Source organism: Thalassophryne amazonica, chromosome 4 (genome assembly GCF_902500255.1).
Source record: "Thalassophryne amazonica chromosome 4, fThaAma1.1, whole genome shotgun sequence".
NCBI classification, from domain to species: domain Eukaryota; kingdom Metazoa; phylum Chordata; class Actinopteri; order Batrachoidiformes; family Batrachoididae; genus Thalassophryne; species Thalassophryne amazonica.
In genome coordinates, this window is record NC_047106.1 from 62,585,427 (window position 1) to 62,600,737 (window position 15,311).

The 15,311-nt window shown below is 41.4% G+C and overlaps 1 protein-coding gene across 2 annotated transcripts in view; it reads left to right on the top strand.

Moving 5' to 3' along the window:
* The window catches only part of st3gal4 (ST3 beta-galactoside alpha-2,3-sialyltransferase 4), a 155,766-nt gene that overhangs the window by 106,348 nt on the left and 34,107 nt on the right, over nucleotides 1-15,311 (top strand). The window lies entirely within an intron of this gene.

Sequence of the window (15,311 nt, forward strand, 5' to 3'; positions counted from 1 at the left end):
GTGCTGCTGAAACAGCTGACCGCTGTGTCCTGCAGCTCAGGTGGAGAACACGCAGTGCACATGTGGGTCGGGTGCTCATGCCCACGAGGACCAGCCAGCATCTGAGCGTGTGGCACATTGTGAAGCCGCCCGGTCAGTCATTTTCACCACATAAATTGTAGTTGACATGACAGACAGAAAGAGTGTAAATTAAATAAAACACATAAGGGTGAAGGCGTGAACTCATTTATGTGTGATCGCTTTGCTCATATGCTTTGCTGTGGACATACAGCACCTGTCAGCTGACTGCAGACTGTGAGTTGGATGTGACCGTGAATGCAAGGTGTCAAATTAAAAACATCAGACATCAGACAGTTGCAGGACAAACACATAATAAAACAAACATTAAATTAAAATCACAGAACAAAGCAACAGAAAGTGAGCCTTTTTTTCTGTAACCTGCCGACATCTGCTGACAGAGGTGAGCATGTCCCCCTGCGATATGCAGCTCATCAGATATCTGTGCTCGCAAGTCATAGCTGTGGAATACCTGTACTGGCTTGTAGGATATTAATTTGCATAACTACAGCATGAAGTGTGGACGTTGGCATGCTGTCCTCGTGTGAAAATAAATTAAAACACATATTGCTTCAGCTGATCGCTGCATCACTGCACTGCAACGCTGGTAAATATCATGCCATGTAGGAAATTACCCCATGGGACGCCCCCATGAGGCTCGTGTCACTGCAGGATTTTCCCACATTGTAATAATTAAAACATATACCACATTTGCAGCAGATCACTGCGCGCTGGGCACGCCATGCCAGCTGCATGTGTTCACGACGTGAGAGTCTGGCTCTTCATGAGACGGGAGCTGGCCGGCTCAAGCACATCAGGTAATTCATGTAAAACATGAAAGAAAGAACAGTAATCCATGTCATTTCATTACTTCCTGGTGTACATCTAGGCAAAGGTTACATCCACTCTTGATAACAGGAATTAAGTATTATAAATTGTGGTGTTTTATTAATTTTTCCCTCTGCTGCTGTGTGCGCAACTTTCCACATGCTTGCGCTTGTGTTCATGCGTGCGAACACGAGCGTGCACAAAACTATTGTCACGGTACGCCTGGCGCCTCATGCCTGTCTGACCATGCGTCCTTCACGACAGCAGGTGGAATGTTTCGCGGTTCCCTATTTCGTTTTTGGTTTGCGGATTTTCTTCCGGTTTCTGCGTCTTTCATGTTATATCTGGAGGGGCCCTTAACCATGTCTCTGTAATTGCAATAACTGAAAAATGTTCATTAGAACTCTTTAAACAGTCTTGAATTTTTGAAATATTGGTAGTGAGACTTCTACTGTTAAAATATATGATTGAAAATGTCCCATCTATCATAGAATGCTCCTTAAAATCTTTCTCCATAAAATATTTACAATGATGGATAATGCTATTGGGGATAAAACAATTTGGATCAATATTATATTCCATGTTATGAAATCTTTGTTCAATATACAGTAATCAAAAACTTTCAAATTGAGCTCCTGTGCAGAGGTAGATTGAAAAATGTCACTTGCCGTCATATAACAAATATTTCCAAATGTATAAATACAGTAGTATCACTTATAATTTTATCCAAATATGTGTCAGACACAGCCATTATATCAGGGGTAGGCAACCTGTTCCAGAAAGAGCCATGAGGGTGCAGGTTTTCTTTGCAGCCACTGACTCCACCAGGTGATTTTACTGATTAATATCACTTTGAGCAGATGGAATCAGTTAATCAGTGAAATCACCTGGTGGAGTCAGTGGCTGCAAAGAAAACCTGCACCCTCATGTCTCTTTCTGGAACAGGTTGCCTACCCCTGCATTATATGAATGTTGTTTTCAAGCAGAATAGGATCCACATATGAATTTTGTTCTTCACAAATCCTTATTTAACAATACATAGATACCAGTGTTTGTGTGACAGAGACCAGCACCAGTTGCTGTGCAATAGTAGTCAGTAAACCTCCCCAACAACTAAGGGCCCTGTCCCACTGGGGAGAGGATTAATTGCGCATGAATTGAGTACACAAATTACGGGCATTCATTGTCGTCCGCAACAAAAATGGCCAAAAATGACCAATGTCCCAGTATAAATTATGGCTATATTAATAATATATAGCGAATATATGATGAACAATCACGGTTATATAACGCATGTAGTGAGGAAATGGATCCGACGCATTGCGATTATCACGGCAGTATTACGGGTGTATTATGAATGCATTGTGCATGTGTTGTGTGTGCAGGGCATCTGCATTGCGGTCATAAAAGAAGCGCACTCGGGCCGTTGGCACTCGGGCCGCGTGCACGCACGCACGAATGGCCCAGCTGCAACTTCCTCTGTGATTCAGGAGGTGATTAGAGTCATTTTCAACAGCCAATTTGCAGAATAAAATGATTAATCCATCATGAAATAATTATTTCATATACGCAGCATCCAGCACAGAGCGCGTGGCAGCCGGTAGAACAAAGAACGGTATCCAGCTGTGAACACAGCGCATCTGATTTGCATCCGCCGCAAATCAGATGCAAAGCAGACGTAATAAAAACGCTTTATTCGTGGCCAATCTGTATGCAATCGCTTTTCATTTGTGATGTGGACATGATGGGCACGCAAAATATCCGTTTTACACACTGTCCCAGTCCACTGCCAAGCCGCAAATTCCTGTCAGTTGCGGATATCAGCAGATGACGGCGAATATACAGCGCATAGATTATGTATTGTGTATGTATTGAGTATGTATGGAGTATGTAAGGCGGATGTCATCCGCAGCCAAAATTTTGTGCAGTTCAAAAATCCTGGTAACGGAAAAACGTGCCTCTGCGGATAATTGTGGACGTGTGTGGGTGTCGGCTGACTCATACAAGCATGTTTCACGTATATTGCGGATGTTAAGCGAATATGAGCCAATTTTGTGCGCAATCCATACGCAAATCCTCTTAAACGCCAGTGGGACCAGGCTGTAATAGGACTCTCTGGCCACAGGGCCAGAGCACAGGTTTTAGCTGACCTCGTCAGACCATGTACCTCATGCCGCAGATCGTGAGTTCACGTCCCGAGTAGAGCGAGTCATTTGCGACACAACACAGAAGCAGAGAGAGCAAGATGAGCCACCAGATTGGTGCCGTGACCTACATGGGAATGAGGCTTTGGTGGGGTGAGTGTGACGGAGACCAGCAGCACTTGCTGTGCAATAGCAGTCAGCAAACCTCACTCCCCAGCAGCTAATAGGACCCTGCCCACAGGGTCAGAGCCCAGGCTTTGGCCTTCTGGTCAGAGCACCTGCCTCCCATGCTGGAGATTGGGAACTCACGTCCTGAGAGTGGAGCATTGAGAAGGGGAATACATACACAATGCAGACCTTAAATTTGCATTAGTTTCTTCTGGGTACTAAGAGCTCCCCTCCACTTCCAAAGATTTTCAACTTTCAGTTGACCGTAGGTGCGACTGTCTTTGTCTCTGTATTTGCCCTGTAACAGACTGGCAGCATATACAGTGTGTCCCAGGTGTCTTACTCTCATCCAATGACCGCTGGCATAGGCTCATCAACCCGTGACCCTCAATTGGAATAAGCGACTTTATAAAATAAATGAAATTGAGTATCTTTCAGTATAACAAAAGTATTTTCTGAATACAGTCACTAATGGGAAGAGATGGGAGCAGAATATTGTTTCTAGTAAAACTCTGGAGTCTTCTTCTGTGATTTTAGCAGCACAAATGAATCACATCCATTGTTTTCTGGAATTTCCAAATGTTTTCAGAGAAGTAGAGAAGCTTGAATCTTCGACTGGACTGGGTTGCTTGACGCGAGGACGTTTCGCTTCAAATCGCAGAAGCTTCCTCAGCTAAAATTCTTGCCATTGAAGTCTGACTTCTGTCTGACTCTTGTAGAGAAGAATAAAACAGAAGCCAACAAAAGCTGGAGTTTTAAACCTAACCAGACCCCTCCTACTGAGAGGCAGACTGCTATAGGCTAGTGACTAAACAATAGCTCTAATTAGCAACTATTGTGCTGTAGTTAGCACACCTAATGGCAGGACAGCTGTCCCTCTAATGATGGGATGGATGCCTTTCTGATCGCTCCCTTGATGACGTGAATGACTCATTACCATGAACAAAAGACTGAAACTCCTTTGACCTGAGTACCCCATTGTAAACAGGGGATAAAGTGTGTCTCAGACCCCCTCCCCGGTTAAGGCTGGGTTTCAAACGGTTCACAAAGAATGCCTCCTTGACCCCTCTCTCAAACCATTTCTTCTGTCTGGCTAATATTTTAACTTCCTTGTCCTCAAACGTGTGGTTAGTGTCTTTGAGGTGGAGGTGAACTGCAGACTGAGGTCCACTGGCGCCCTCTCTGCGGTGCTGGTATAGCCTTTTGTGTAAAGGTTGCTTCGTTTCACCTATGTAGTGTTCGTTACAGTTTTCCTGACATCTGATAGAATACACTACATTGCTCTGTTTGTAACTAGGGATCATGTCCTTAGGGTGAACTAATTTCTGTCTCAAGGTGTTAACCGGTTTAAGATAAACTGGGATTTTGTGCTGTCTGAAGATCCTCTGTAGTTTTTCCCCTACTCCTGCTAAATAAGGGAGAGACACTCCTTCTTGTCGCCGTCTCCTGTCTATCTGGTCTCTTTGTTCTCTGGGACTTCTGCACTTTGTCCAGGGACCATCGTGGGTACCCACATACTGTGAGGGCTTTCTGTACAAGTTGTTGTTTTTTAGCCCTTCCCTCTGCAGTTGTGGGCACCTGTAGGGCTCTGTGTTGAAGCGTCCTGATCACCCCGAGCTTGTGTTCAAGGGGGTGGTTTGAGCTGAAGAGCAGATATTGGTCAGTGTGAGTTGGTTTTCTGTAAACCCCTGTCTGGAGCTGCCTGTTCTCTCCAATCGTAACATCACAGTCCAGGAAGGCTAAATGGTTGTTTCTGGCATCCTCACGTGTGAACTTGATACTGGCGTCCACCGAGTTGATGTGTTCTGTAAAGTCCTCAACTTGCTGTTGCTTGATTTTGGCCCATGTGTCATCAACATATCTGAACCAGTGACTGGGAGAGATGCCCGTGAAAGACGTCAAGGCTGTCTTCTCCACTCGCTCCATGTACAGATTCGCCACAATGGGGGATACCGGAGACCCCATCGCACAACCATGAATCTGCCTGTAGTAATTCCCCCTAAACAGGAAATACGTGGTGAGACAGATCTCCAAGAGTTGGCAAATGTGGTCTGGTGTGAGTTTGGTCCTTTCAAGTAGAGACACATCCTCCACCAGTCTCTGCCTCACAGCATCTCTACCTCAGAGATACTAACTTAACATAGACATGTAACTTCAACATTTCCTACCTGTTGAGCTACCACAAGTGATTCCTGTTTTTTTTCCCCTGGTCATTTTTATGTACCAGGTTACTGACCCTTAGGTTCTTAACACTCATCCTTTGTGTCCACTGATCTGCACCTTTTCCATGTCTGCTCATTAACGTGGTCAGGTGTGTTCACACATTCAAGAACTGCTAGTCACCAGATTGAGTCAATAAGGTACTGTTTGAGCACAAAGAAATGAAAAATATCTAGATCGGTGATCCATGACTATCAGGATTGAGGATTAATACTTTACCTGTGGGTTGCAACTCCATGATAAGAAGGGTTAAACCGATCACATCTGCAGGTGATTTCAGTGATAAGTTCTACTTTATGTTAAGGAGAGAAACAAGAATCCATTTGTCTCCATGACTCCATGTAAAGTACAAAGTAATGACCTTTAAACGAAACCTCACAATGAATAAAAATGGAAACACAACAGTGCAATGCCATGACTCAGGAGATATTTTGTAGCATACCATTGATATGTTTTTACTACACGAATTGGAACTCAGATCTATCTTTGGCTGAGATGCTTGATTTTGAAACAACTTGGGGTTTGACTTGGACTATTACTCAGACTGAGTGAACTTTTTATTGGCCCACTGCATCACATCTGCCGTGCAGGCTTGTTGTGTGTGTTTGGTGGGGATTGTCTGTGATGTGAAGTTTTGCTTTGGGTCGGCCTGTTCCCCTCTCATGAAAGCATTTTGTCATAGAGTGAGGGGGTGTGATTTCAAACTACACTATGAACACAATTAGCTGTTGCACAAAAAAAAAAGTGAGCAGCAGGGAAAGCAGCGCGCCTACAGGCGATCAGCGGCCTCACTCTGTCCGTCTGCATGGATTGTTTAAAACGCACAGGCTGAGCTAGCGATTTGTTGTTGGTGTGTTGAATGTGAAATATTGTTTGTGCAACAATAGCAAAATGTGCTCAGTGGCATTAAGAACCACATATACCTTCTGGTGAATAACTCACCAGAATAAAAATATGTTTTTGTGTAAATGATGTATATTGCTGTGTTCATGTTATCGCAAATAAATTCTATTTAGTGTCCCGTTTCCTCCATTGTTGTGTATGTGGGTGCATTGTTACATTCTTAATGTATCGCAGTCTGACCGTTGTAAGAGTAGTGGGTGTTCAGAATTGTGCAACAAGGAATTAGTTTTCTGTTGAGACCAGAGTAAAATGAAAACATGCATGGGGAACTGTCAGCTTTCAAAACCAGCTGTCTGGGAGCACGTGCTGGTGCTGCCCATTGCTGCATCCACCCCACACCGCCACCCCAGGTCCTGAATGAGAACCACCCGGGCAGATAACCAGTCCATCCCCACTTCCTGAAAGTAGCCATCAATCTGCTGCAGCCACGTAAAACATGAGCGTCTCCTTGGCCTTCTCCAGCTTCTGAGGCCCTCAACACTGAGACACTCGTGCTCGATTATGCACTGAGAAAAATACCACGTGGAAAGTGTCATAGGAGTAATGCTTCTCATCTGAGTCTCCTGAAGTAATGACACAAATTCATTAGAGTGGCGGCACCCAAGCATTCTGTAATCTAAAATGATTGCAGCTAATGTAGTCGAGCTAGTGACATGGCTAGGTGCAAAGCAAAACTGTCATGTGGTGGACTGCAGTGATGCAAGCACACCTCATCACTGGTCTGGGGGATGATGAGCTGCAAACTTGCTTGTATTGTACTGATTTTATTATTTAACGGCTGAGTAGATCCTTGTCATTTGATTGGTGCTTTGTATGTCATGTGACATGGATTTTTCATCCCATTTGTGCTACATTGCATTTAGTGTGCAAATATGGTTCCATTTACCATGCAAATTTGATTTCCATACATTTTGTACCATTGCACGCTGCAAACCCCATCCACGCACACACTAGTGGATGCGGCATTTAGCTAAACATGGTGGAGTTTGTTTTGCTGATGCACAATGATTTGAAGGAATTAATTGACGGTGCTAATTCTTCTAACACACACACGCACACACACACACACAACACACACACACACACACACACACACACACACACACACACACACACACACACACACACACACACACACACACACACAACAAATCACTACGCCATAAGCCATCTGGAGGCATGAAGAGCTGTTAGGATGAAAACCTGGACAAATTTCTGACACGATTTTTCACTGGCCTGAGGAAGTACACAAAGTCTTTTTTTTTTTTGGAAATGTCACGGACTCCATCGTCAGAATTATTTTTGAACTATCTTACTCTTTTTCCAAGTTGACTGAGAACAATTTTTGACTTCTATTTAGAGTTTGTGTTGGACTGTTGATGTCAAAGCACCAGTGACACACCAAATGTAAGTCCCTTTTTTGTTGTTTATAAATTAGTAAAATATCAAATGACAAGCATCTATTTTAGCTGTTATATAAAACAAATAATAAATGTTTTTACATTCTTTCAGTGGAATGAATATTTAATTTGGTGAAAGCTGGAGCGTACCATTCAACTCACCATTGAATGGAACATTACATCTTTCACCTCATGAAATATTTGTACCATTGAACTCATAAACGTTCATTATTTGTATATTATTTATTTGGTTGAATTTGGGGTTGGTACTGAGAGTTTTAAAAAAGGTTGAGTTAAAAAAAGGTTTTATTATTTTCACTTTTATTCATACAAAATAATTTTCACAGTAACAGAATGTCGAGATACACTATGCCGTGACACGCAGTGTAGGATTAAACAAAGATTGTGTTGTGAGCAACTACAACATTTGCTGTTCTATAGTGGAGCCAAGAACTGTTTTGTCCCCTGAGCCATCAAGCTGTACAACTCTGAACTTGGGGAGAGGGGAATGAGTAGCAGGAGGAGAGCGAGAAGTGAGGACTGGATGAGATGAGAGTGGGATAGAGCATGCTGTGTACTTCTCTATCATTACAGTCTATCTATATATCTATCTATCTATCCTACACTGAAAAAATGCTACTTTAGATCAACTTAAAAAAATGATGTAATTTGTTACAGCTAATTTTTTTAGTTTCTCATAATGTATATTTATGATTTTGTGAAGTGATTCCAGCAGATTTATATTGGAAACCACAATTTTCCATTAGACCAATGTAAATAAGTACTTTGAATGAAGTGCACTGTGTTTCACTTTTTTCAGTGTAATCAAGGCAGGTGTTGCACCTTTATGAGAGGTTTTGGTCAACTGCGTGTACAGTAAGAGAAACCTGTGGAAATGTATGACCTGCAGTTGAGCAGTCATAGGTCGCTGAATTTGAACTCACAACCTTGAGTGTGAGGAAGATTCATTGGGATCGAAACATTGTCACATTAAAGGAAGTAACAAAGGAGTAAGTGTGCAGGCTATTTTATTAATTTTTATTTATTTATTTATTTCGGTTCATACTCACAACCTTCAAACAAGACAAGCCCCTAAAGCAGGGGTATTCAACTCATTTCAGAAAGGGCCGAGAGGGTGCAGGTTTTCTTTGCAACCACCCACTCCACCAGGTGATTTCACTGATTAACTTGACGAGCAGATGGAATCAGTTAATCAGTGAAATCACCTGGTGGAGTGGGTGGTTGCAAAGAAAACCTGCACCCTCTTGGCCCTTTCTGGAACGAGTTGAATACCCCTACTCTAAAGGAAGCATCCTGAGTTCCAAAAAGCATAACAATGGTCACCTTCTAAAAAGCAAACAAACAAATGAATAAATTCACGTTTCACTGCTCAGTCTACCCATGTGCTTTTCCTGACATTGAATATTCAGAGTTTAGTTCTGTAGCAAGTTCTGATTTCCTTTGTGTCTCACCATCCGCCTCCAATCTACTCATTACAGGGAGTCCCTATGGTATTAATTTGAGATGCAAAGTGCCTCATCTGAACTCCTGAACATTTTACATAACATCAGTGAAAATGAAATCAAACCAGTTTGATAAATGAGTTACAGTGCCATAATGCTTTCACAGGAAATCCAGTATCCCCATTCTACTGTGTTAATGCAGAAATGGCATAATTGTAAAGCTCTCGGAGTATCAGCCATCGCATGGAATAGTGCTCTTGAACTGTAGCATTTGTGATATAAGAAGGTCATTTTGATGGTGGTGAAAAATAAATAACTCAATGCTGGAAATGCCTAATGGCTTCTTTCTTGGCCCATGTCCCACCCTTCCAAAAACTCATCATGAAGTCCATTTGTTTTTGTGGTATCCTGCTAACAATCAAACAGACAAACAAAACATTTCTAGGTGGTGGTAATAACGAGGTCATCTATATTCAACAAAATGATAATTGCAACTCTTTCATTCTTTCATTTTCACTCCTATTTTTCAAGATCTGATATAAAAGAAATTAGACGTCTGTTCACACTAAATGTTTATTTTCCTCAAATTTTGTTCATAGTTTTGTTAAAGTCAATGTCCGTGAGTGCTTCACAGCCAAAGATAATCCATCCACCTGACAGGTGTGCCAAATCAAGATACTGTTTGAATAGCATGATTACTGCATAAATATCCCTTGGACTGGTCACAATAAAAGCCAATTTTATAATGTACAGGTGATTTTGAAAAAAAGATTTTTTATTATGTGAGGAAGCCAGTCATGGTGGTCTTGAGATGGCATAGTTACACATGGCCTGCAATTGTGAGACTGGTTGGAAATGGCACTGGACGTGGTTTATCATAATTAATAAGCCAAATCAGCATTATCCACATGTTTTGCCTTGACCGTGCCAAATATTCAGATCAAAGATTATGGTGACAAGACAGAAAAGCTCTGCAGCGAGTGATAAACACTGCCCAAAAAAATCGCTGGCTGCCCCCTACCCCATATTGAGGAGATAGCTACCTCCCACTGTCTCAACTGATCCAGAGCCATCCTCTCAGTCCCCTCTCACCCAGGTTGATCAGAGCTCAAACCTCCAGGATGACAAACAGTGTATTGCCCTGGGCTGTGAGAACATTAAACACTCATGTGCAATAACTTGACATTACATGTGCAATAACTCTGACCACCATGTGCAATAATTGAAATCCTATGGGCTATACTCATACAAATATGTGCAATATGTTGTTAATAAATACCTTAGAAAAACATACGTCATATAATATTATTGATTTCAAACTCTCTAAGCCCATGTTAATACGTTGTTGAAATTACTGCTGGGTGTTACGTGAGTTTCCTGATATCTTGCTAAGATATTTGTCTGCACCGAAAGTATACCTTGTAAAAGCTAGTGTCTTTCATTATCTTGTTATCATGTGCAAAGATGGAAAAAGTGGACGGAAAAAGTGAAAAGTCTTTTAGATAAAAACAGTTGTGTAGGAGCAGTTTTCTTAGATTTGCGTAAAGCATTTGATCTAGTGAATCATAATATTTTATTATTAAAGTTTCAATCTTTTAATTTTTCTGAGCATGCCATAAAATGGATGGTATCTTATTCATCAAATAGAAAACAAGCCACCATGGTAAATGCTATTAAATCCCCCTACTTAGATTGTGCACTAGGAGTCCCCCAAGGATCTATCTTGGGGCCCATTTTATTTTCATTATTCATTAATGACCTACCAAGTGTTTGAGAAGATCTGGACATACAACTTTACGCTGATGATGTGGTAATCTACACAAGTGCAAGATCACCTGAGGCAGCAGCTCAAACTCTTACATCAGCCCTAAAGTATATTTCAAATTGGCTTAACGGATCATGTCTGAAATTAAACATACAGAAAACTGTCTGTATGTATTTTTCAAAAAAGGCTTCCAATATAGAGCGCTCCAATGTGTACATCGGAGATGATGAACTGCAGTTAGTTAAAGAATTCAAATATTTGGGAATGTTGCTGGACTCGACGCTCTCCTTTAAAAATCATATTAAAATGATAACTAAAATAATCAAATACAATGGGCCTCATCAACGTGTATCAACGTTGCGCACTTGTGGCGTCAATTTACGGTGTAAATTTGAAGTACACCAAAGTTGCTGTGACATGTATCAAGCAGTGCGCACCTGCCCATTTCCAGCATACGCCTGACATGACCTTGATAAATGCGGCGGGTGAAAACAAGCGTAATTATAATAAACACGCCCATAAATATTCAGACTCCACTTCAGACACACCCTCATTTTACGACATGGAAGCCAAGAAGATGGCAAAGAAAAAGAACTCCACCAATCACGACACGTGCCAATAGAGCGTCAGAAGCGGCCGTCGCATCAATTGTTTTGTAGTATAATCAAAAAAGTGTTACAGTGGTCCCTCGTTTATGCGGGAGTTACGTTCTAAAAATAGTCCACAAAAAGCGAAGTCCGCGACGTAGTCAGCGTTATTTTTTTTTACAATTATAGACGTTTTAAAGCTGTAAAAACCCTGCAAAACCAGTTTATACACTTTTCTCAACCAGTTTATACACTTTTCTCAATCAGGCATTAACATTTTCTCAATTTTCTCTCGTGTGTAAACACTCTCAAAGTTCAAACCTTAGTAGAAAAATAAGACCAAACTGTTTTCAGGCCCGAACATTTGTTTGAGAAATAAAAATAGAATGTTTTCCTATAAATAATTATGATGGCTTTTAGAACTAACGAATTTAATTTTAACGATCAACGTACGAGGTTGGACACATAAGAAATTATTAATAGTGACTGACCAGTATTTCACAGATCGCGCCTTTTTCCACTCACACCTGGCTGCAGGTGTCTGTTTCCGAGTGACAAACACAGTTATGAGTAGTTGTTGGCGCTCTTTTTTCTTCTGGGCGAGAAGATTCTTATAAACAGACACGCAGAACACAGAACATTGTAAAAAAAAAAAACATGCAAAATTGGACTAAAAACTCAGTGAAACGTCAAGGCCACGAAAGGTGAACCGCGTTATAGCGAGGGACCACTGTATTCTCTTTTCACATGTCAATAATTCTTGACATGTGGATATTTGCTCACTCAATTAATAAGACACGCCTAATTTTTCAGATATCTATTCTTAAGATGTATTTCTTTATTTATTTTATTGTGACAAACGAATGGAGACGACACAACCTGATTGCAGCACGGGCGAAGGGAATGACAACACTACAGTTGTAATTATGAATTTCATTGTCTAAAACGATCACACCACATAAAGTTAAGCTCAGCGCTGCTCTGGCTCCAGGCTCGAAGTCTGGAGAAAAAGGCAGGCAGCGCTTTCTTTGCAGTCAGCGCTGTGGCCACAGATCGTCCAGCAATCCCGCAAAAGGGGGATTGTATTAATTATTATGTAGTATAATCAAGAAGGTGTTATTTATGTAACATATGCATTGATTTGTATAATGGCACTATTTATCATGTTGATCAGTTTCATTTATTCATTATGTGGATTCCAGCGCTGGTTCATTTTGGTGTATAATTTACACCACCTCTCGACCCGGTGTATATTTTCAGCGCAGCGTACGCCAACGACCACATTGATAAATGCCAAGTAGCGCAGCCGTTTTGGCGTACACCCCATACGAGGTCTGTTAGAAAAGTATCCGACCTTATTATTTTTTTCAAAAACCATATGGATTTGAATCACGTGTGATTACATCAGACATGCTTGAACCCTCGTGGTCACGCAAGACTTTTTTCACGCCTGTCGGTTACGTCATTCACCTGTGGGCAGTCTTTGAGTGAGGAGTCGCCCACCCTCTTGTCTTTTTTTCATTGTTTAGGAATGGCTCAGAGACTGCTGCTTTGTTTGATCAAACTTTTTTCAAAACTGTAAGGCACAACTGAGTGGACACCATTCGATAAATTCAGCTGGTTTTCGGTAAAAATTTTAATGGCTGATGAGAGATTTTGGTCTGGTAGTGTCACCGTAAGCACGGCCCATGGCGCCTGACGGCGATCTGCGCTTCGAGGCGGCAGCGTCTCACCGTTTCAAGTTGAAAACTTCCACATTTCAGGCTCTGTTGATCAATGAAGTCGTCAGAGAACAGAGAACTTTCAGAAGAAGTCGGCATGAGGAGTTTATTCGGACATTCCATTGTTAACGGACATTTTGTAATGAAAGAACGTGCGGGCAGAGTCGCATGTCGGGCCGGACCCGACCGCGGGGGGTCGCGACAGGAAAAACACCTCCGTTGGAAACCTTAACGGGCAAGTTGGAACATGCCCAAGCTGTTAAACAATTTCTCAGTTACTCACTTGTTGAAAGCCATCAAAAGCCGCCTGAATTTTACAAATGGTTTTCAACACGGAGGTGTTTTTCCTGTTGCGGCGTACACAGATTCGCCGAGTCATCACGGAAATGACTCGGTGAATTTGCGCGCACGTCTTTCATTAAAAAATGTCCTTAAACAGTGGAATGTCCGCATAAAGTCCTCATGCTGGCCTCTTCTGAATCTTCTCTGTTCTCTCACGACATCCTGGGTGAATTAAGCCTTAAATTAGGATGTTTTCAGGTCGAAACAGGCCGCCGACGGCGCCTGGAAGCGCTGCACGACGTCCTGCTCTGTGGGAAGTCCTTACACCGACAGAAACACCCCATAATCTCTCATCAGCCGTTAAACTTTTCACTGAAAACCAGGTTAATTTCTCGAATAGTGTCCACTCGGATATTCCTCACAGGTCCAGAAAAAATGTTGATAAAGCAACGCGCGCCGTCTCGAGCAGCGTGTGAAACAAAGGAATTCAGCCGAGAGGGCGGGACCACATCTCACTCAAGGCCTGCCCACAGGGAAATGACGTCACCGACACGCGTGAAAAAACTCACGCATGCGCACGAGGGTTCAAGCATGATTGGTGTAATCGCACGTCATTCAAATCCATATAGTTAAAAAAAAAAATAAAAGGGTCGGTTTATTATCTAATAGACCTTGTATACGCTCAAATATCGCCCTACGCACGTTGATACATGAGGCCCAATGTGTTTAACTTCAACCAAATAAGGAGGTCAGTGACAGATCAAGCGGCTATGATGTTCTTGCACTGTATGATTTTTTCTCATGTAGGTTACTGTATAACCAGCTGGTCTCTCACAGGTGTGACAATTTTAAAACTGATTGAAAGGCTTTATAAAAGAGCACTGAAAATTTTAGATAAAAGACCATTTTCATATCATCACTGCAAAATTTTAACAAAGTATAACTTATTTAGTTTTGAAAATTTTATAAAATTTAAAAATGCTTGTCTAATATATACAATTTTACATGGGTTGGCTCCTCCACCTCTTACAAACTATATTAAATATAGAACAGTCCGAGGGTCACCAGGGCTATGAGTAGAGGGGACTGTGAAGTGTCTGTGCGAAAAACAGCTTTTGCACAAAATGTTCTGTCCTACAAAGGCAGTGCCCAATGGAACGCTTTGCCAACTACAGTGAGAGAGGCTCCAAGCTTAACAGCCTTCAAAAGTCACTTAAAGGAGTGGCTCAAATCAAATCAAAAATGTGAGCATTATGAACTCAATTGTAGAAACTAAGAAGAACTGTAGGGAATGTGCAATGCACTACAGCACTTTATAAATTGTTTTTAAAGTTGTGGTTTTTAAAATATATAAATGTATGAAATTAAACTTGCAGTTTTAATTAACTTATTCTAATTGAATTGTACATATAGTTTTTTTTTAACTGTGTGTCCTTTGAATTTGTGTAAGCTAACCTTGATGCTCAGATCATGTCAGTGTCCTTTTGTTTCCTGTTTTTTGTCTTGTCAGTGTCTTGTTGTAGTAGTTGGTGACCCCTATGTAATGCAGCCTGTTGTATTGTAAGCTCCTGTGATGTTTGTGTGTTTTTACTGTAAATTGTTTAATTCTTATAGTCTTTCAGGGACTACAGATGGAAATTAGCCCATGGCTATAATCTGACATATTTATACTTTATGTGTTCATTAATATGTGTTGTCCCTTTTAAATAAATAAATGAAATGAAAGATGTAACAGCAGGCAGTGGTTCCACTAACACAAGTAGGGTTGCGTAT